The 24,150-nt window shown below is 36.6% G+C and overlaps 1 protein-coding gene across 13 annotated transcripts in view; it reads left to right on the top strand.

The window, feature by feature from the left end:
- SLC16A7 (solute carrier family 16 member 7) overlaps positions 1-24,150 on the top strand; it is a 174,340-nt gene that overhangs the window by 79,583 nt on the left and 70,607 nt on the right. For 10 of the 13 annotated variants that reach the window (XM_059936371.1, XM_059936375.1, XM_059936369.1 and 7 more), the window contains one exon: positions 21,727-21,858. The exons of the other annotated variants lie outside the window; for them this stretch is intronic. The gene's annotated coding sequence lies outside the window, so the exon portion shown is untranslated. The remainder of the gene's footprint in view (positions 1-21,726; positions 21,859-24,150) is intronic. 13 annotated transcript variants of the gene reach the window in all.

Genomic DNA, 24,150 nt, shown 5'->3' on the forward strand with positions numbered 1-24,150 from the left:
TTCACTTGTTTCTCGAGACTAGTTCTGGAATATACTAGTAGGACCAAGTCATCAACATAGAATAAATACTGAAGATGAAACTCCCATGATGTTGAACAAAGTTAAGCCTAACTCAGGAAGGAGATGCACTGTGTTACTTATAAACTAGACTAGTTGCCAGTGAATATGGTGTTTTTGGTCCACTAGTGGTCCTTATTAGTGTATTTAATTTTTTTTAAGCAATAAAACATTTTACATTAACGTTTATTCATACTTTTTTCTCTTCAGTGTAGGCTATAATGATAGAAATAGGCTAAAATGATAGAAATAGTGAATAACTGTCTCATATAACCTAGGAGGATATTGGCAACAATGAAGAAGATATCGCAATATCCATTTCTTACCCATAACACTGAACTTAATATTGGTAACACTTTATAAAGGTGAAACTATGTGTTTCATTCAGTGTATCACTTCTTCCAAGTGACTTCAGGCTCTTTTGGACTCTGCTGTAATATTTTCTGCAGCATCATTCGTTGTCTAACAGAGAGTCAACTTTATCTGTTAGCTCTCTAAGTATCTCTCTTACTAGGAACCTTTGCAAAATATTCTTGTCAGAATCATTTTTTCTTATTTCTTTTCACTTGACTAAATCATCTCATCATTCAAGACTCAACCAAAATACATTTATGATCTCCTCAGGCTGGTTTAATTGTACCTCCAAATACAATAGTTATTATCATAGACCAGTTTTCCTCAACTAGAGTTTGATGAAAAAAATTAAACCTTTGATGAGAAAATTAAACCTAATGACGTAAGTCTTAGAATGGATTAAATTAACTTATCTCCCATGCATTAAGGTGCATAATATTTATGTAACATCATTAGGAGAACTAAGAAAATGGTCACTCAAATCATTTTCTGTGTTTGATGGTTCAGATAACTATAATTTTCCTCCTTACTTGTTGTTGTCTCCAAATAATTGTATACTCTGTGAAGGAATGGACTGCATCTTGTTCCATCATTGTACCCCTAATGCTAACACATTGAACTCCTTCCATGTAGGAGTTGTTTGATAAGTATTTGTGAAATGAGTGATAGAAAGAAAGAAGGTTCTTCTGGAAGAACTTTGATGGTAGAACTGTATAAGGTGATTTATATCACAGTGTCCAAGGAGGGATATGTGAGCCTAGGTCACATATGAAGTAGTGTTAAATTTGAAGGGTCCGGTCAGGTGGGGAGAGTGGCTGTAATCAGTGGTTACAGTCTGAGCTCTCAGGTCATGTTACTCATAAGTGAGCTAGTCTGGGTCAGCAAGAATGAAGATGGGACAAGACCACATGTCTCATTATCCAGCAGGCTAGCATTGGTTCCTTTCAGGGTAGTGATGACAAGGGTTCCAAGAACAGCAGGAGAAGAGGGGCTCAAATACACAAATGGTTTTCAAGTAACTACTTGTTTCTTATTTGCAATTGTCTCTTTAGCCACAGCGTCATGGACTGAATATTTGTGTCTTCCCCAATTCGTATGTTGAAGTCTTAACCCCCAAAGTAATGGTATTTAGAAATGGGGGCCTTTGGGAGGTAATTAGTTTATGAGGTTGGATAAACAGAGGCACCAGAGAGCTTAATCTCTCTTGGTCTGTACCCATGTACCAAGAAAAGGCAGTGTAAGCACACAGTGAGGAGGCAGCTTTCTGCAAACCAAGAAAAAGGCTTTCAGCAGAACCTAACCATGCTGGCACCCTGATCTGGGACTTCTAGCCTCCAGAAGAGTGAGAAAATAAATTTCTGTTGTTTAAGCCACCCAATCTGCCACCCAATCTGTGATATTTTGTTATGGCAGCCCGCACAGACAAATACACATAGCAAGTCACGTGGCCAGACCCAGAGTAAATGTGAAGAGGAATCATTTAAAGAGGTAGATACTATAGGGAGGGGAATAATTTGAGGCCAATTTTGCAATCTATCATAATTGCATCATAGTCTTTAAGTAAATATGATGCATGTAGGTATCATAAATTAACGAATTACGCTTCTTTGGATGTAAACTTTTTTTTTTTTTTTTTTTAAAGTGAATCCTTTAGAAAAAATGACCTGGAGTCAGATATTCTGATGTTCTTCAGTGCTTACACATTATGCACTTACTTATAAAGTGTGCTTCAGAACTATTACGTGTTTTACCAGTTTTGCAGGCTATCCCATATTTCCCGGTGGATACCTACATGAGACCAATTGACAATGCAAGCTAAATTACTCATTAAATCCGCCTTCACATAATCTGTTCAGAACTTAAAGTTTCTATTATTTAATTGCCAATTGACCTTCAGGCAAATCGTTAAGAAATTTATGAGGGTAGCACCATGAATATGTGTTCCAAAATGTCTCTTGGGTAAAATATGACTCATGGTTTTCTTGCTCCTGAAATGATTAAGCATGAAACCTGAAGTTGAGAGCAGAGTCATTGTACAGATTGATGTTTTCAATGACTAATATTTGACAGAGTTTGCTTCTGATTTATTATGCTGCTAGGTAAAAACAATTTACCTCATTTTTTAGTATTTTTACTATGCTCTTTCACTAACTGGATGAAAAAATTCAATTTCTTTTATATTGAGTAACATGCATTTTCAATAAACTAATCATTTTAAATTAAGCTTTAATTTTTAAAAAGTATAATTTTAATGTGTTTTTTTAGTAGGTTCATGTGGTCCTACTCTTTTCTTTTTTGATGCCATGTAGCTCCTGCTTTTCTTTTGCTTGTTCCTAACAGTAAGCCTAATACCTATATAAAATCTATTTAGTAATTATTGGATTTTTATTATCATTCATTTATTCAAGCACTGCAAATATACTTGAAAAACAATCATAGACAATTAGGTCAACCTTTACTAATAACTGAGCTTGTAATTCCTGGAAAATAGAAAACTAGGAAATCATTTTTCTCTTACTCCTTAAGAGTACTTTGAATAATTACAGTGTTTTAAATTTATGTTTTAAAGAATTAAAGTACATTACGTTAAGAAAGGAAACAATGCAATAAATGGAAATGGAGGGAGGGAAGATAATATACAATTACTTGCTACAGTATTTTCATCTACTAACCAGACAAAAAAAATTATTATTTATTATACAGCTTCTATACTGCATGTATTTTTGATAATTACAGATTTTAAGTAACATTTACATAAACTAGAACATTTCTTAAAGCTGAAGTGAGTCTCTTATAGGCAGCATATAGTTGGGTCTTTTTTTGTCCATTTAGCCATTCTATACCATTTGATTAAAATTTTAATCCATTTACATTTAAAGGAACTATTGATGGATGAGGACTTACTAACACCATCTAGTTAATTATTTTTTGACTAATTTGTAGCTCCCTTATTCCTTTTTTCTGTCTTGCTGTCTTCTTTTAGGAACTGATGATTTTCCTTAGTAGTATGTCTTAATTTAATTCTCTTGACCTTTTATGTGTCATCTGTAGGCTTTTGCTTTGTGGTTACCATGAGGCTAACATTAAACCTCTTATAGATATAATGGTCTATTTTTTGATGATAATTTAACTTCTGTTGCATACAAAAACCCTTTACTCCTCATTCCCCACTTTACGTTTTTGATGTCACAATTTACCTCTTTTTATATTGTGTATCCATTAACAGATTTTTGTAGCTATTGTTATTTTTAACAAGTCTGCCCTTCTTCTCTCTGTCCCCATGGCTACTGCTTTGTGATGGCTTTTCTAGATTACTGCAATAAAATTTAACTACTTTGTTGATACATCCTCTATCTCCCTTCAACCATCTTCTCTGACCTATCTCTAGGATTATTTTCTAAAATGCAAACTAACTAAATCATTCCTTTGCTCCAAAAGCAGAATATAATTTCCAAAACTTTAAGATGAATAGACTATGTACCCTTCTACTCTCATTTCTCTCCAATCATATCATGGTGTCATGCTGTCTCTCATTTCTAGGACATACCAACTGGTATTTTTTTTTTTGTCATCTAACACTCGCACTCTCAACCCATCTCAGTCCATCCCAGGAGAGGCTCCTGTTCATCTTTCAAGACTCAGCTCACCCAAATCAGATTTACTTCAACTCCTCTTGAGACTGTTTCTTGACTATCACCGTGTAGTCGAGGTTTTCCTCCTCTTAGCCTCATAGAAATCTGAATTTAGCCATCTAATGATGTTTACTGTAATCATCTACTTCATAATTTACCTACTAGATTGATTGAGTTATTTTATAGGTCTGGGACAATATCTTATGTCTTAGTCATCTTTATATTTCCAATGTCTGGCCCATTCTTTGGCATGAAATGAGATGCCCAGTAAATGTTAAGCGAGTGAATGAATGAATGAACCCTGGAAACAAGATATGAAAAACAATGTTCTACTTTGATTTCATCATCAGGGCAGAATTAGAATAAAGGAAGAAGCTTGGTAAGGTTTATCGCTAGGAATAAGAGCTCAGAATAGAAAGAGCTCATTTCCACTTTAATTATCATCTCAGAGAGAGGCAGGATCTGTATTGAAGACCAGACCAGCACAGTTAATACAGCATAAGCAGTGAATCTTATACATTTTAATAATTTTTACTATTTCCATGTGTTTCCCCACAGTGATGATTAGTAATAACCTGAAAAAGAAAGGAGGAATCAAGGAAAAGCAGGTTTAGGGAGACTATCCCACTTTGAGTTCACGACTGCAAAAGTAGAACTTTTACAAAGGACAGAGAGGCAATGGGACATGAAGATTAGAAAACAGGCTGAGTCCCTGGGACCCATAGCCAAGAAAAAGTGAAGCAAGGGAGAAGTGAGTTTGTCCTGAGAGCTTTCAAGAACACTGGGGCTGAGCAACATAGAGCGTGGGGGGCATTTTCCAATATAGTGTTTCCATATAATAGTTAACCAGATTTGAAAAACAACCTTGAACTTTATAGAAATTATATCTAGTCTTATTTCTCTTAGACTGAGAATGAATTATCTTGATTGCTGTTGTGTTTTGGATTGAGAAGAAGGCAGGGAGGAAAGAAGGGGGTTCTTCAACTTCTACTCTCTAGAAGCAAGTAAAACAAGAATTCCTTCACGTTTTACTTTTATCGGCTACAATATTTGCAAACCCTTTTTTGTTTACCCCTACCCCTGGACAAGTATTCTCTATCATAATACCCTGTTTATATTTTTATACAAGGCATCAACCTGTAATTATCTTGTTTATATTTGTAACTTTCTTTTTGCATCTCTTCTTCACTAAAATATATGTCCATGGGTCAGAATTTGTTTTGTTCAGCACTGTAGCCACTGTACTTGGCACATAGCAGGCTTTCAGTTGATATTTATTGAATGTTGACTGAATATGGAGTCAGATTGCTATTAATAATCTCAGTTTTTCTGACTCTTCACCCTTCACTTGACTTCACAAGGACCTTGAATTCTCCGAAAAGTCTCCTACCAAATATTTCTGGGAATCACGTGAGATCAGAGGGAGATCAAATGAGTTTTCCACTACTGTTTCTCACCATTTCTAATGCCCTCAGTGGAAACATTGCCGATAGAAAGGACCTTATTTCCTGATGCCTCCACAGTAAGTAGTTCCCCAGGACCCAAAGCTGGGGTACAGGCTATAATGGCCAAATTGCCCCCTGTCTAAATCTTCACCAAATTTTATCATCTGAATCTTAAACCATCACTGTGTAAAAGCCTCAAAATCTCTCAGGAAAATAGTTGCTTTAGCTTCTGTCTTGAAACTCTGTCCCCTGGAACCTTCAGGCTGGAAAGTGTGGGCACCATGCCAACCATCTTGTTTATTGTTTACTCTCTCCTGGGTATCCATACATTCTTTCTCTGCCTATGGCCACATAGCACAACAAATAAAACAAAACAAAATTGTCAATTCATGCAAATAGATTCCTAGAATCATCTTCAGTTCACTAGCTCTGTAAGAATAGTTTGGAACCTCAGTTTTACCTGTTTCAGAACAAACTCTCTGCATAAATAAATATACTGTTCTCCTCTGAATCTAGAAACCTTCATGGCTCATTGCAAACATTTAAAAAAATAGAACTGCTTCAAAAATTGTAGAAAAATTGTTAACATTTTTTCCTAACCAAATTATCTACAATAATAATCTCCCTGTTCACCAGGAGGAGCATACAAACTAGAGCAAGATGCAAGCATGGTGGGGAATGAAGAGGGATGAAGAGTAGTTCTCATTTTGCAGCCCCTTTTAAGGTCAAGTGTGACAGAACATAATATTGCAAATAGTTATTCAACCTACAGCATTTCTTAATCTCTTATATTTGGATGGGGATCTCTCTGTTACTCCTTTGAGAGGGTCAGCTGTGGGAATAACTGGAACCAATGACATTCAGGTCATTTTTTTCTTAGGTCCCTGAGGAACATGGCTTAGTCAGTGCAAACTCCTCCCAGGATAGGGTTAGGTTGAGAGATCTAATTATTACCACTACTTAGAGGGGCCTGCTTAGAACCAGATAGAGTCGTGAGACTCCAGGAATCCCTGAACACAGCTTCATTCCTCAGAGTCCTTGGTGATAAATTTTGTATGTTTGAACCTAACTGAACTGGGTGAAATTAATCCTAGAAATTCCAAAACATTTGACAAGAACTCAGCTGGCCTTTAATAAAGCTTTTTGTGAGACCAAAATTTCTTTATCTAGTTTTATTTAGTCCTTTGTGAATCCTGTACCCCATTTACTGAAATAAATTCAACCTTTTAAACTAAATCCATTGAATAGATCTAAGCTTCATCATTATCTCCAGCTAATGATTCTAGCACCAATGTCTGTTTTAGGATTGCATGAGTAACTAACTACATGTTAGAGTTATTATGTTATATTTAAGGGCTAGTTTATATAATTGAATGTACATGAATTTCTCCATCCTGAGGGCTAGAAGAAGTGAATTATTATTTTTAAAATAGTGTAAAGTTTTTCACATCCTAGAATACTCTGCTGAAGTTACTGGGATAGGCACTATAGAGAATATAACTATGACTTATTTGTGGTTCATGGTCTCAAGATACTTACAGTCCCCTATGCGAGAGAGACGTGAGTAATTTCAAAAACAGAATATAGTATGGTATAATCAAATAGCTTTATTTGAGAATTTAGAGAAGGGAGATTTTCCTTTCTCAGAAATAATTTTATGATTTTATTTTAAAAGGCATTGTTTATTTGTGTGGAAGGAAGTGTGTGATTTCATCACGTGACAATGTAGGAGGGTTGGGTAAGTGGAGAGAAGGTGGATTTCTCGGAAAGAAAGCTTTCTGCACTAAAACAAGTCTGGGAGTTCTTCATTCTACAACTAAAGCAAATTGAAATGCCTGTCAGCATAGTGAATATATTAATAACAAGACTTCGAGAAATTGTGAAATAAATACACCATCTAGTAAAGAATTTCTCAAGTCTTACCTGATTATTTACATGTACTGCCTATAAACATCCCGTGGGATGGGTGTTTCCTGCTATAGTGTTATGCAGCTTAAAACATAGAGAATGGTAAAAATGAGCAAGACAAATTTAATGTAGTCAAATTTTGTAATGCATTAGATTCAAGGCTATGGGGTTCCACTGAAATTTTTGAATGATGGAGTAACCCAATCTGAGGGGTACTTTTTTTTTTTTTTAATGTAACCACTATTGTATTAATTTTCCTTTAAAAAATTCTTATTGAAGTATAGTTGATTTACAGTATTGTGTATGAGAAGTACTTTTGGGAGATTAATTCTGAAGAGAAGCTTGGTGTATGGAGAGGTGTGGGAGGGAAGGATGGGAAACTGAAGTTGAGAGAGTCCCTTAGGGGACTGTGAGGGGAACAGGGGTGTGAACCATGGTGGTAAAGAAGAGGAATGGAAAGAAAGACGCATTCAAGAGCTATTAAAGAAGAAAGGCATATGCAAGAAAGGGGAGGAAGAAAGGACTCAGGGTCTTTCAGCCTAGGTACCAGCTCTTATTACAATTAACAGACTTAGGGGCATTCAACATTTCAGTGGGGGCATCCTTCTGAAAATGTCTAGGAAGCTATAAGAAATGAAGAATTATAACTTAGGAAAAGGATTGACACAGGGGATGGAGAATTGGAACACACCAAGTATAAAACATTAGCTGAATTTATAAAGGTAGAAAATATCACGGAGAGCATATAAAGAGAGAAGAGAGTCAACAATATAACCTTTACGAGCACTTACACATGTTGGACCTGAAGAGAAAAACTAGCCGTGGGAGAATGTGTAGGGATATAGTGAGATAGAAGCCAAAGTCTCAAGTACAAGGTCCAGTGAAGTAATTGCTAAATACCATATAAAATTTTAATGAGATGAGGCCTAGTGGCTTTGGAGATTAGGAAGTCATTGCTCAGCTTTAAGAGAAAATTTATTCAGTGAAGCTTGCAAGAGAAGGTCTTACATTACCAAGGAATTAGGAGTAGGTGGTAAGAAAGAAGAGGTTACAGACAAGGACGGCCCTTGTGTGAAGTTTTGAAGTGAAGATGAAATATAGTGACAGCACAAGAAAAATAGAGGTTCTAGAGAAGGTTATGCTTTCCTACTATTTTTAGGCTTGAGGAGATTAACATTTTGTAAGCGAAAGAAAAAAAAAACAGAAAAGGCATTAATTAAACGTGTGAAAATTATTGGAGCCAAATCCCATATGACAGGCAAGAGAGACTTCATTAACAATGAAGAGAAATGTGATATCGCTTATATGCTGAATCTAAAAAGAAATGTTACAAAAGAACTTACTTACAAAACGGGAACAGACTCACAGACTTAGAGAAGGAGCTTATGGTTACGGGGTGGGGGGGAAGGGGGGAAGGGATAGATTGGGAGTTTGGGGTTGACATGTACACACTGCTATGGAGGCTATGTGTGGGAGGGGATAGGGGGATATATGTGTGCATATGGCTGATTCACTTTGTTGTACACCAGAAACTAACACAGTATTGTGAAGCAATTATACTCCAATAAAGATCTATTAAAAAATAAAAATAAAATGGATAACCAACAAGGACCTACTGTATAGCACAGGGAACTCTGCTCAATATTATGTAACAACCTAAGTGGGAAAAGAATTTGAAAAAGAATAGATACATGTATATGTATCACTGAATCACTTTGCTGTACACCTGAAACTAACACAACATTGTTAATCAACTATACTCCAATATAAAATAAAAAGTTAAAAAAAAAAAGATAAGTAAATGGATAGCACGAGAAAACAAGAGGGATGCCTTTTTCTCTAGGACCCAACTGGAAGGAAAGGTTTGTTTCCAATGGCGGTAAAAGATAAGAATCCCCTTCCTGTTTTTCCCAGGTTTGGAATGTTGGCATTCCTGTGAGCAGAGCAGAAAGGATGGCAGCCTGTGACTCCTCAGCTACTTCCCATGCTGTCTGTCAGACTGGGATGTGTGGGACTGGCAAACAAGAAGTCAGAGAAAGCATCGCACTCTCTTGTGGAGCGTGAAGGAATGTAAAGGAAGTGTTAGGGCAAGGAAGTGAGAACTCTTCATCCAACCTGCAACAAAGTTAGAACAAACCTGAGTGAATGGCCTGGAACAGAATGGTCTGCAGTCAGGCAGGAGCATATCTGGCCTAGGAGAATGAGTTGATGCTAGGATATAAGGGGAAAGGGCAAGGCGGAAACAAAATTAAACTAATAAAATAATTAAAAGGTAGAGAAATTAAATTAGGATCAAGATGATGCTTGGGCTTATTGATATCTTCCCTGCCCAGTTGGCAGCCAAACCTGAAAGAAGGGAGCCTGCAGGCCCTTGGGAGAAAGCTAAGGGGGAGAAAGATGGATGCAGCGTGCAAAGGTGAAACATTTCCCATAATTTCATTCCTTCTAATTTGGTGTAGTACAGGTGTGTCATCAATTCTCAGAGGACTGTGTTTGTTTGTGTATTTTTGTGGGATTCACAGTGTTGACTAGTACAGTAAGGAAGAGGGAAGGAGAAAGAGGAGTTTTTCTTTTCTCTGTGTTTGGGATGATGCTTCTTTCTGGTGACCTTCTAGAAGTGACAAGCAGGATTGAACCAATTGATTTCTTTTCAGCGGCTCCTGTAGCTCTTATCTAGGTTATATTTAACTTTGGGTTCATTTTTGTTCCAGTCAGCACCAACTTCATTATCGGTGTTCAGTGAATATCATAACAATAACATCCAATTCTAAATACGAGGGCTTGAAATAGCGAATTCTGTGGAGCTTCACAGGGGGGTTTCCTTAGAGAGAACCTTCATGGGGAGTCTTTACAATGTCATAAAACGTGACGAAAGTGATCACTTAAAGCTCTGCCTGTTTCAGCGAGGTTTTATCGATCTTTCATAAGAAATGACTGCAGTTAACATCCCCACGATGTCAGTGTCATAAAATTTATATATAAGTTTGACAAGAGGAATACCTTTTGGCATGTTTGTAAATAGACAACTCATACATTATTAATGATATCTTTAGTGACTATTTAAATTCTATTGAACGTGATATTTTTATCGACAAATATATGATTGACATGATTCCCATTTGGTAGTTGTACGATATAATTTTTTTTATTTAAGTGTATAAAATTTGGCAAATATGGGAACTAAAAACATAAAGTGTATGAATTGAAATATTACATCATTCTTTAAAACATTTAAAATATATAATATGTGAGGTGCTGTTTTCATTCTATCTTTGAAAAATATCTTCATGTGATTTATTGGCAACATTGAACCAAATTGTCCCACTTTTATGGGAACATATTCTGTTAAAGAACATGAAAATGTGCTTCAATATTTATCTTGATAAATAAATGAAAAACTATTCAAATATATACCAGTTCCTTTGAGGATCTTGTACAATAACTTTATGGGAACTAAATTGTGATTTGGGAATTGAATAAAATTCTAAGCACACTTAAGGAACTAATACATGGCCTCTAGAAGCCTCTGTATTTAATTAAACACATGACCCTGTCTGTGTATGTAATGGAATTCCTTCAGATGACTCTTTCAAAAGAACTTTTCTCATTCAGCCCATAGTTTGTAGAATCTTGGAAAACTTGCTCAATTAATGTCTATCTGTTCATTACTTGTTTTTGACCAGCAGTAGATTTTTCCCAGAGAAGGGAAGAAATTTGTATTTCACATGTTAAGAAAGTCTATAAAATAGAACTATGTGTTTTAGTATCATAGAATCAAAAATGAGCTGAAAGGGACCTCAGATAATACTTAATCCTGCTCTGGCTTTTCACAAATAAGGAAACTAAGAGCCAATGTGAATGTCACTTGCTTATAGGGTTACAACACTTTCGTGGCATTTATTATATGTATTTACATTTTCCATGGTATTATATCCTCTACGTGACATAAAGCAAGTTACAAGATATTGGAGTTATTTCAATCACTTGGTCATTTGACATTTCCAACAGTCACTATTCCTTTCTGTCCAAGCTGATAGCACATTTTATAGTGTAATGTTTTGAAGAGTATCTTTTTAATTAGTTGATTTCAGTTAGTGCAAATAGTAACACTCACTTCTCTGCGAGGCTCTAAATATACTGAATTATAGAAAATCTGAGTTTGTTAGAACTTCAGGGACTACACCATTGGTCTCTTTTCTACCCCCACTCCTAAATATTTTTCAAACTGAAAGAATTTACTGGGGTCTGACTTAAGCCTGTAAGAGATTCTAAGAAAAGGTACAAAAGCCACACTGTTGGGTTGGTCTTTTCCTTGCTTTAGTAACCTTTGGATTTAGTTTTTGCCCTGAGGGAGTGTCTTCACTTGAAAAAGTTTTACCAAGCTAAAGATGGGTGGGGGGCTGGGGGATGTGTCTTTCAATCCTGCAAGTCCTGTAATACATGCGTTGTGCCTTTTCTCTTCTCATCCCTGCTTGCAAACAGATCAAATCTATCATGACTTCATTGTCTCTCCTAGTACTTATTAAACAGGGCTAATAACCACTAACTAACGCTGCCAACATTTTTTCTTCTTATCTCTTGTCCCAGAACCCCACCTGCATTGTGTGTATTTTCTGCCTCTTTCAAGATATCATGGGCAAAAGTTTTACCAAATATTCCACCAGCTGTCCATCTCTAAAGCCAATGCCACATATTTTAGGATTTTGTTTTAAACACCCAACCTCAAATTTTGTTGGGGCTGACAACAACAGATATTTATTTCTTGTTTATGCTACTTGAAGGCTATGGATCAGCTATCACTCTGCTTGTCTCTGGTGGGCTTGGCTGACCTCCAAACATACTCTTATTTTTAGCGATCCAGACTAAAGGGACACGTTCTCAGATTGGAAGGTAAAGACTACAGATGTCAAGTCAAAACATGCAAACACTTTAAGCTCACTCTTGGACATGGACTATACATCATTGGCTTATATTCCATTGACAAAACAAGTCCAAAGTCAGGGGGTACGGAGTATACTTTGCCTGCAAAGAAGCATGACAAGGATGGGTAGGGAGCAAATAATTATGATCAAAAAATAAAATTAAAACTTTAATTTACTTATAAGTGTATAGTAGAAGAAACAACTGATAACTTGACTAGTTTCCTAAGAGTTTCACAGCCCTTCTCTTTGAAGTTTAAATCCTGACTACTAATACCAATTTCTTGAATCCACTGAATGGTTACTCTTCTGTGGGCTCCAGCTTTTGTTTCCTCTTCCTATTTTGGCAAAATTACCAAATTAGCAACTAATTGAGTGTCTCCTGAAGTCTTTGGGAAGCACACAGCTGGAATGGTTGGGGGGCAGAAAACTCAGGCAAGTGAGCACAAGCAAAGCAAGTATTAGGCAAAACACAGGAGGGTGCAGAGGGGGTGGCGATATGAACACTTCAAGCAGTTCATGACTGAAAATTAACATGAAGACAATAGAAAGTGTATAGCTCTTAACTCTGCAAGAGCCTAGTTCAAAACAAATGCTGCAGGTGGACTTAAAAGATAGTTGACATGGTTGAATTTCATTTTCATTGTCTGAAAAATGGAGGTAATAGCTACTAAACAGAATTACAAGAGAATTTATGTTAAAGTATCAACTGTCTTATTCAGTGATGCTTACTTGTAACAAAATAGGTAACAATAAATGTTATTTATATAGGTAATTGGTAATCAGCTAATGTAATTTATATCTAAATTTAAGTGTGGGGACCATCTCGGGGTATATTCTTTACACTTACGCAAGAGCCTCATAATCTCATTTAGGCATAACTAAAAACAAAATGACATAAAACAAACAAAAAGGGAACTTAAAAAATGGAGGTGAGATCTTTAAATAAAATACAGCTTCCAATTTCACTATATAACCTTACATTTTTGAAATGGTCGTAGACTAGTTAAAATTAAAATATTTTTCAAAGTAGTTATAAAACCCCAAACTAGGGCAAATCATTAAATGTATAATATTAACTTAAAGTATTTTATATATCAGGATATTACAGGGGACTTCCCTGGTGGTGCAGTGGTTAAGAATCCACCTGCCAATGCAGGGGACACAGGTTCAAGCCCTGGTACGGGAAGATCCCACATGCCATGGAGCAACTAAGCCCGTGCACCACAACTACTGAGCCTGCGCTCTAGAGCCCGTGAGCCACAACTACTGAGCCCATGTGCCACAACTACTGAAGTCCGCGCGCCTAGAGCCCATGCTCTGCAACAAACAAGAGAAGCCACCGCAATGAGAAGCCGGCGCACCGCAACAAAGAGTAGCCCCCACTCGCCACAAGTAGAGAAAGCCCACGCGCAGCAACAAAAACCCAACACAGCCAAAAATAAATAAATGAATAAAGTATGCAATGTGATAAATCAAAAAAAAAGATATTATAATAGTATTATCCCAAATTTGAATAGAGACATATAATTTTTCTACAATCCTCACCCTTTTACTATGTCCTATTTTTTTTCTTTTTATGTATCATTTTTGTCACATATTTTGAATTTTGCAGACATATGAGCTTTTCATTAAATATTATATAATAAATATTTCCAATGTTATCATTATAATTTTCATAATTATCACTTAATGTACGTATAATGGTTTATCAAGTGGATGACCATAATATATTCACTCACTTTCCAAATTTGGGTCTTTAGGTTGTCTTTAGTTTTCCCATACCATAAACATGATCATTCAAGAGACATAAGGGGCAGCGGTCATAGAATCATGAGGCTACAGCTGACAAAGTGATATGTCATAGATGGAACTGAATATGTTCAGGATTCTGAAAAGAGCAATGGTTCCCAGGTACCTACAGCCGTTCGGTAGGCAGAGGAGTCAATAGACCATGATGGCTCAAGAACTACAGAGAGTTTATTATATTTATTGCAGCCAACACTTGTAGGTGTGTTGGAGGAAGAGTGTAGACCAGCAACTTTTAAACATTAGTGGGCATCAGAATCACCTGGAGGACTTACTAAACTACAGTTTGCTGGGTCTCACTTCCAGAGCTTCATTCAGTAAATCTGAGGTCGTACCCCAGAATCTACATTTCTAAAAAGGTACCAGCTTATGATTATGCTGCTAAACGGGGGGCCACACTATGAGAGCTACTCCATAAGATCTGTAAGCAGGGGCCAATTCCTTTTTTACCTTATTTGATTAAAATTTAGCTAGCAGGAAAAAAAGCAGTAGAAAAAAATTATGAAAATCCTATGTAAAATACAAATAGAAGTACCTGCTACAACTCACAACCAAGTTAACAACTAAGGGGATATATTTATATTTGCATAATAAAGTTTTGTGTTTCAGCATTTTTGTAAAGTTTTGAAAAGAAAAATAAGATATACTTATTATGTAACTAAACATTTCAAAAATATATAACTACTTTCCAAAGTCACCTATTAATAGCTTTTCAAGTATTGTTCTAGATAATTTGTATGCAAATAGAAATATATAGACCTAAGTCTTCATGTGTGTATTTAAAATAAATGGAATCATATTTTTTATAGTTTGCTGTTATTGCATTTGTTATACTTTTAACGATATTATATATCAGTGCATATAGATCTACTTCATTCCTTTTACAGTTGTGTAGTACTTTATTATGGATGTGCAGCAATTTACCCATTTTCCTAGTGACTTTCAGTTTGCCACAGTTATAAATGATGTTCCCCTGCACATCCTGTACATGTTTCTTTGCAGAGTTGTGAGAAAGTGCTTATAAGAGAGACATCTTTGGAATTGCTGGGTTCATGACTTTCATGAACGATGTCATCACTACTGCTGTATTAGTTTCCTAGGGCAGCTGTAACAAATTACTACAAACTTGGTGGCTTAAAACAGTAGATATTTATTCTCACACTTCACAAGGTGTCAGCAGGACCACACTCGTTAAAGAGGCTCTAGGGGAGAATTTGCTCCATGCGTTTTCTAGCTGCTGGCACCAGTCAACATTCTGTGGCTTGTGGCTGCATCACTTTCTGCTCTGCCTCATTTTCATATCGCTGCCTACTTTCTGTGCCTTCCCTTCTGTGTGTCTGTCTCTAAACTCCCTTTGCCTCTCTCATAAGAATACATGGCATTTAGGGACCACCTGGATAATCCAGGATAAACTCCTCTCTTAAGATCCTTACTTTAACCACATCTTTTGCCCTCTGGGCTGCTATAACAAAACACCATAGACTGAGTGCCTTTCTGGAGGCTTGAAAGTCCAAGATTAAGGTGCTAGCAAATTCGGTGTCTGGTGAGAACCGGCTTCCTGGTTCATAGGTGGCCATCTTCTCATGTCCTCACATGGCAGAAGGGAGCTTTCTTCGGCCTCTTTCATAAGGGCAATAATCCCATTCATGAGGGCTTCACCCTCATGACCTAACTGCCTTCCAAAGGCCCCACCTCCAAATATTATCACACTGGGGATTATGTATCAATTTATGAATTTGGCGGGGGGGGGGGGGGGGAGGGGACACAAACATTTTCAGTCTGTAGCATTCCCTATCTGGTCTTCTAAAATTCATGTCCTTCGCACACACAAAATATATTCATTCCATCCCAATAGTCCCAAAGATCTTAACTCGTTCCAGATTCAACTCAGATTCTGAAGTCCAAAGTCTCATTTGTATCATCTAAATCAGATATGGGTGAGACTTAATGTATGGTTCATTCCGAGGCAAATTCCTCTCCATCTGTGAACCTGTGAAATTTTCCAAATATAATGGTGAGACAGGCATAGGAGAGACATTCCCATTCCAAAAGGGAGAAATGGGAAAGTAGAAAGGGGTAACAGGTCCCAAGTAAGTTCAAATTCCAACATTAAACCTTAAGGATCAAGAATGATCTTTGTCTGGATGCTCTACCTTCTGGACCCACTGGGGCTTCAGTCTCACCCACGCAGCACTCACGGGTCTTAGTTCCCTGGCTATGACTCTCCTGGGTATGGAATCGCATTCCAATGATCTTAAGAACAGCTCCGTCCCCAGGGTACACTGGGCATCACCCTAGTTGGGGCTTTCTGTAGTAGCCCCACCCCTGCAGTTCTCTGCCTGGGCTCTGCCCCTGCAGGATGGGCTCTTGTACCCATAGCTCTCCCTGAGTGAGAGCTCTGCCAGGCATCTTTTGGAATCTAGGTGGATTCAGCTATGCCCCCATGGCTCTTGCACTCTGTACACTGGCAGAGATGATGGGGGAGTGTGGACACTGCCAACGTTTGCCGCCTGTGTCTTCCATAGGGGTGGCCACCATGACACCAAACCACAGCCCATTGGATCTGCACCTGAGGCAGCCAAGGAGCACAGAGCTGGAGTGCAGAGAGCAGAGCCCATGTTGTGAGGCAGCACCTGGCAGCACACCCCAATGTCCCATAGGTTCAGGCAGCCCCTCCTTTGAATCCAGTGTGCCCTTGGAGCCCTTTTACTCTGGGCCTGTGATGGGAGGGGCAGCCCTGATGATTTCTGAATTATCTTTGGGGTTATTCTTCCATTGTTTTCCACAATAGCTCCTGCTTCTGCTGAGATGGCCGACTAATCTTATCAAATGGTGTTTTGTCCATACACTGAATTTCTTCCAATCATATATGCTCATTCTGTTCAATATGGATGGGCTGAGAGTTGTTCAAATCTTTAAGCTCTGATTAACAATTCTGTCCTTTTGTCATTTCTCTCTTCTCTCATTTTACTGTAAGGCGTCAGGAGGAACCAAGGACACTCCTTCAATGCTTTGCTTAGAAATAGCTTCAGCTAAATATCCAATTTCATTACTCACAGTTCGACACTAGAACTCGAAGATGAACACAATTCAGCCAAGTTTTTTGCCTCTTTATAATGAAGATCGCCTTTCCCCCATTATCCTGTAACATATTCCTCATTTCCGTCTGAGACCTCATCAGAATGACCTTTACCCTCTATAGTTCTACCAACATTCTGTTCAGGATTACTTAGGAAAGCTGAGGTTTTCTCTATAGCTCTCCTCTTTTCTTTCTTGGCTCTCACCAGAATTGCCCTTAATGATCGGTCCACTTATGGCCGTAGCCTTTTTCTAGCATGCAGCTCAGAACTTCTCCAGCTTCTACCCATTACCCAGTTCCAAAGCCATTTCCACATTCTTAGGTATTTGCTGTAACAGCACCCCATTCCCAGTACCAACTTTTATCTTAATCTGTTAGGGACGCTATAACAGAATACTATAGACTAGGTGACTTATAAATAACAGAAATGTAGTTCTCACAGTTATGGGGGTTGGGAAGTCCAAGATCAAGGTGCCAGCAGATTCAGTGTCTGGTTGGGTCCTCTTCCTTATTTTTAGACATCGTCTTTCAATGTATCCTCAGTTGGTGGAAGGGGCAAGGGAGCTCTCTGGGGTCTCATTTACAAAGGCACTAATCCCATTCATGAGGGCTTCACTCTGATGACCTAACTGCCTCCCAAAGGCCCCACCTTCAAGTATCATTAGGTATCAACGTATGAATTTTTGGGAGGGTGGGGGTGGAATATAAGCATTCAGTCTATAGGATCACATAAGGTATATTACAGGTCCTGGAAATTAGGACATGGACATATCTTTTTGAGGGCCACTATTCAGCTCACTACAACTGCTTTTACACAATTCTAAAAGTATAGTATTATAAATCAGAGGAATTGTCTGATATGGGATATTCATTCAATTCTTCATAAATAATTAGGTGCTGGTTCATATTATTTTGTCTAATTCTCCCATTACAAAAACATCTTTAGTTAGTTTGACCCTTGTTATCAGTTAGCATTCTCAGAATCCTTTAACTACAGCACTAGTTTACACCTAAAAATAGGTTTTGTGTTACTGACATTTTGGGGGCTATGCACTATTGATATCTCTGCTGTCTAGTTGTCAAAGTAAATCAGTCGGTAGGATGTAAAAGGTGGCCCACTTTGAAGAATAAAATAACCTCCCAGGATTAGATTCCAATTTTAATTCAATTACATGTTGGAAAAGAAAAGAGTTGGTTCAGTTTAATTCCCATTATAAAACTGAGTGAGTTGTCACCATTTAAACATTGTACATTAATTTGATGTTACTGTATCCTTTGTATAAGAAAGAGGGAATGGAGAGCAAAAAGACCAGTTCATTATTCTCTAAGGAACGTACTAATTCCTATAGGTGAAAACATAGTTCACTTTATAGGTAGGATGTGAAGAACAACTCATGCTTTATCTATAGGCTACCTAAAAGAATTTATAGTGAAGGCAATAGTCTCCAAACATCTATTGATTTAATTTGGGACTTAGTTTGCTAAGTACATTATTTCTGGGCTATTTTGAAGCATAAACTTCTGGATTGCTTAGATTGTTGATAAGGGTTCATAAAATTGATACAGCCTGGGGCTTCCCTGGTGGCGCAGTGGTTGAGAATCTGCCTGCCAATGCAGGGGACACGGGTTCGAGCCCTGGTCTGGGAGGATCCCACATGCCGCAGTGCAACTGGGCCCGTGAGCCACAATTACTGAGCCTGCGCGTCTGGAGCCTGTGCTCCGCAACAAGAGAGGCCGCGATAGTGAGAGGCCAGCGCACTGCGATGAAGAGTGGCCCCCACTTGCCACAACTAGAGAAAGCCCTTGCACAGAAACGAAGACTCAACACAGCCATAAATAAATTAAAAAAAAAAAAAATTGATACAGCCTGGTTAGATTTAGGAAGTTGAAGAATTATTATTCACGAAGTATATAAAGGCACATTCTGATATTCTGTACAACTGAATGAGAAAAGGGCCTTGAATATCGCACTAGGATCTAAGCATTGACCATCACTTCAATAGTTACTTTACTCCTTTGTCCTACACCTTCTTCTCCATAGATTAATCAACCCATATTGATTTCTAGAAGGGAAGGCACAATTCTTGGGCTTCAGCACATCCTACCACATGAAGTTTTTGAAAAACACTTGAAGTAGACAGATGTTTTCGGGAGTCATCAAGCCACCTTTTTGTTAACAACAATGATATATTATAGTCTATATACTCAAAAACGTTATAGAAAGGACATGTAAATAAGCTGGAATAACGATCCATTTTCTAAAGACTTTGAAGGATAGTTGGCGTTTAGTATTCCAAAGAACAGGTATTTGAATTCTGATGGACAAGACAGACAAGGATATGTGCAAGAATAGAAATTTGGGAATTCACCATAAAAATAAAACAGAAGGAGTATATTTATAAGCAGAAAGAGCAGCCTCCAAGTTGGTGTGTTAAGGTGGAATCAGTAACAATGGGCCTAACAGAAAGATATTAGTCATGGTATCAGTGTGATCACTTACTGAATATTACACTTTGGAAAAATCACTTCTTACCTCCGATTCCTTATGCTCTTATCTATAAATGTGATTAAAAATACCACTTCCTCTTAGTTCGTGGGATTATGATAACTAATGGAATCTTTTAAAAAAATTGAAAGCTCTAAAGCATTTTTTAAGCTCCCTGTTATAAGTAAAACCCATCATAAAACATGTGGCATATATGTGAATTGCTAAGAAACCAAACTATTGATAGCTGATACCACAGCCCAGCTTCTAGCTATAGTAATTAACACTGCTTTTGTAGGGGAGAATAAGCTTTAAGCTTTATGCCTACCTGGACTCAGTCTCCAAAATAGTTTTTTTCCTGAATTAAAGGAAAGCTTTCCTATATTAAGGATTGTTGTTTCTTCTATTGGTTTTTTCATCAGACACACAAATTTTAAAACACTGACTTTCATTTTTAAAACTAAGGACCAATATATGCACTGTCCAAGTTTATTTGCTTAAATGTGTATAAAAATATGATAGTTTAATAAGTATTGAGAAAGAGATGTCAAATAGATAAATATAGTTATAACTATCACAGAGGATTCCTGGATTATTGGTCAATTTGTTGAAAAAAGCTCTGGATACGGGTTGGTCTTTCTGGAGGAAACTAGACCAGTCAGGTTAAAGCTCTGTGACAATTTTGTAGAAATGTTGGTGAGCATTTAAAATGTGGCCTTGTCATGTTCTCTTGTTCTGGCCCCTATGCTGACCTCCATGAACCATGATGATAATTAAGCATAGATGGAGGGTCAGAGCCCAGTTGTCAGGAATGCCTGAGGCTTTCCTCTGAGGCTTTGCCCTAAACTCCAGGCAGCTCTCTCTGCCAAAGGAAACTGACAGAAAATGTATTTCCTCCAAATATATGAAGGGTTTTCTGCATTTGGATGGGCCGGTTACTTGTGGTAGGGTGGAGCTGCCACCCTTGAATTACTCGGCTTAAAAAAGTCACAAAGGCTCCCAAGCCTCTTGGTAGGTCCAGAGCAGATGTAAGCCTCTTCTCCCTGCTGTTATCCCAGATGTAGGAGACCTACTGAGTGTGAACTCTCCATTCCTAGCATAAGTTAAAACTTTAATTCTGGCCTTATCTATTTCTCAGATTTTATCCATGACTTTCTAATTCCACTACTAATCTTCATTCTAATACCCACCCTCAGTTTCTCACTGACTAGGCAACTAGATCACAGACTTTCCTCATCCTCTCATACAAACCTCATTTGGCCTGGTGGTTGCATCGCCTTCAACACTTTAGTATAGGTGGCCCTGGATGCAAGGCAGGCAACTGGGTATTTAACTGACAGAGTTAATTTTTCCTTAGCTTTGATCTAGGCAAAGAATGCTTGACCCAAGCAAAATAAACCCTAAGTACTAGCATCTATATACTCAGTACCAGATTTAAGTTGAAATAAAGGCATTTGATGTATTAGGGAGATTTATTAGCATATTCATCTATCACCCAGATCAGATTAGGACATTTGATTTCTAAATCATAAGATTTCTAAAATACTTTTTGTTTCATTTTCATAACTCAATGTGTCTCATTGTAAGACATGTATATTATTGATAGTATTTCTAATAATTCTCTTTTAAATTTTATATTTATTTTCATTGTCAATAGATATTTTATTTAGTTGAATTTTAGAGCAAATTATTTAAATGAGTATAGGGAATTATTTGAGTGACAGCTAATGAATGCCAATAAATTTCCTTCTCACAATGGTAGATATGTAATTTACCATTATTTATTTTAAAAAAAACTAATCTTCATTTCATACTTCTAATTTTTTTTCTCCTGTACACATTTCATCATTTTGTTCATACCTAATAATTCTATCAATAGATTGACAAATATATATGCACATATATATTTATATATATATTCAATTTTGTTAATTATTAAAACAGGGTCAAAATTTATTGGATGAATTAAAGGTAGTGACTCTAATGAGGCTTCTGGACCTCAGTTAAACATGTATCCCCTGTTTTTCTATTTCTTTAGATAATCCAGAGTCTGCTCTACCTCTCTTCCTTTGTATTGCCTTCAAATATCACACTTCAAGCAATAGTGACAAAGCTTAACAATATCACACAGAATCCAAAGAAATCTGTTCAAGCGAGCATCTGTCAACAGGTAAAATTATACTTTTCACTCTGTTTTTCTTGATTATGCCCACAAATAAAAGGAACAAGACACGACAGCCATAAGTTGTATAAAATATTACAGAATTGTGCACAGGAAAATAACGTGAGGCCAATGAGTGTATATGAATTGGGTCTGAACTATTGGTTAACTGAAGAGTTGTTAATAATGAACAGGTGATAATCTTGGAAGTGGAATTTTTCAAGGGTTAATTGATTTTTGTCAACTTTGCAATGATTCAGCTAAGAGAGCATAAGATGTCAATTTAAATGGAAGAAACAAGACAGCTGGAGATAAGGAAGCGAAGAGGTATCTGAGTGGTGACTTGCAACCAGGAGGATGCAATTATAATTAAAATCAAGTAAATATGCTGGAGAAGGAGTATAAAAGATCATATACTGAGATAAACTGGTGAACTATGAAAACATAATACAAAAAACAAAGTATTGAGGACAAAATAACTCCATCATATAATGCTTTTCTAAAGGGCACTTCACTTTTCTATGAGCATAGATTTCTGTCTATAAAATGGAAATCCCAACATTAACCTAGCTTGTTAGTAAATTTCAATATTAATAGTAATAATATGATTTGAATATTAGTAAACTTCAATATTTATATTGATATAATGATTTTAAAATAATGGATTTAAGATTATTTAGAAATGTTATTTATGATTTGTGAAATGGCTGAAAAATAAATCATCCAGTTGTATTTCTAAGTGTTTGCTCTAGAATATAGAGGTGATAAAAGCTACAATAGTTTAAAATCATAAATTAATAATGAAAGATGTTTTAGATTCCTTTATGCAAGCGGGAAAATTGCAGAATGAGGACTTTAAACCTCATGGTAGTTTTTACACTCTGATAATACAACAAAAAGTAGTTTACCCCTTACAAGTGCCATTTGGTATTTCTTTAGTATTATTCTAGATTTATTTGATTTCCACACAATAAGAAATTTGACTACTTTAAAAATATAGTAACAAAATTCAATAGTATATAAATTCAGATTATTTAGACAACTTTCAAAGACCGAGTGCTATTTTCAGCTGGTTTAACCAATACTTACAATCTGTCTCTTTCCTTCTCTGTCTTCCTTAAGTATTATACTTTTTAAAAGATGCTATTTCCAGTGCTCATATGCTGTAAATCTATCATGTTGGATTAACTGATGACCAAAGAGAAACCAAATTACATAGATAGATGATAGGTAGATAGATAGATAGATATAGATAGACAAATTTTTGTTGTTCCCAATAAAGCAAAAATGATTACAAAAGCAGACCATAAACATTCTGAAGACATTCAAATCTTTTCAAAATCATTCTTTGACAGGGTACAGTGTTTTGGATCGATCTGAACAATTGGCATCTGTAGAATATTAATGAGCTTGCAGAAGTGTCCCTGCTCTGATGTGTCCATTTTTGAATAGGATCTACACTGTGTGCATTATTTGTCTGTGGTGAAAGCTTTTCATTTGACCATAATGCTATAGTTTTCCTGACATTTTGGGTAGGTTTCTAACATATAAATGTATCCATGGAGAGAATTTTTCAAGTTATTTTCTTACAGTCTTGAAAATCATCTTTGACTCTTTTGACCCATAAGAATATTTTAGATATGCAGAGAGGACATAATAAAAAATACCTAGGTTTTTTTTTTTTTTTTTGCTTGTTTCCTCTTCTAAATACATTAACCAAGAGTATTGGTTCTAATTCTATTTATGTAATTTTAAGAGTCAGCAGTGATTAGTGAAATCCAGTCCCTGACATTATTGTTTTACTTGGGTCTAGTTTCTAATATTTCCTGAGCTTTAGTATTATTTAAAAGATAGGGACAGCATCTTATAGGGCTTTTGTGGAAATTTAACTGAGCAAATAAATATTTAATAAGCACTTAGCATAAGTACTCAATATTTGAGTCAGAGATCCCTTTATTCATTTTTGTATACCTATAGATTAGGTTATAGGTTAATTAGATTATAATACATTTAAATCAGTAAGGTAAGAGACAAGCAATTTGAACTTTTGAAACTATTCCATCTAGTTAATGTCACTATATCTAGAGCCATATTGTCTGTGTGTATGTAGTCAGAGAGAAGTAACTTGTTATCTTGCTTTTATTGTATCTTCTTGGAAAAATAAAATGGATTTGCCTTCCCTCTACCATTTAAAACTTTTTAAATTATACAACATTTCTATTCACAGTCCTTAATAAAATGGTAGATGCCTTTGTCATTTCTAGCCCAAATTCTGAAACAATAATTTGAGGTGGCTTTCCA

This window comes from Balaenoptera ricei, chromosome 10 (genome assembly GCF_028023285.1).
Source record: "Balaenoptera ricei isolate mBalRic1 chromosome 10, mBalRic1.hap2, whole genome shotgun sequence".
In the NCBI taxonomy this organism is placed as follows: Eukaryota; Metazoa; Chordata; class Mammalia; order Artiodactyla; family Balaenopteridae; genus Balaenoptera; species Balaenoptera ricei.